Source organism: Tigriopus californicus, chromosome 1 (genome assembly GCF_007210705.1).
Source record: "Tigriopus californicus strain San Diego chromosome 1, Tcal_SD_v2.1, whole genome shotgun sequence".
In the NCBI taxonomy this organism is placed as follows: domain Eukaryota; kingdom Metazoa; phylum Arthropoda; class Copepoda; order Harpacticoida; family Harpacticidae; genus Tigriopus; species Tigriopus californicus.
The window spans coordinates 6086578-6086786 of NC_081440.1; positions in this window are offsets into that span (position 1 = coordinate 6086578).

A 209-nucleotide genomic window follows, 5' to 3' on the forward strand; every position below is an offset into this window, starting at 1 on the left:
AGAATGAAGGCGTTTGCTAAGTTTACATTCGACGTGCTTCTCGTGCTTTTTCTCATCATGAATTACACAAGTACTGTAATAGATGTCGAACCCGAATGAGGTAATACTGCTGTACGTGTCCAAACAATGTAGGGACTACACATGCCATGTTTTGCGAAGTTTCAAGAGCACGTCTGGCCCTTGCCAGGCTAATTTATTGGATGAAATGA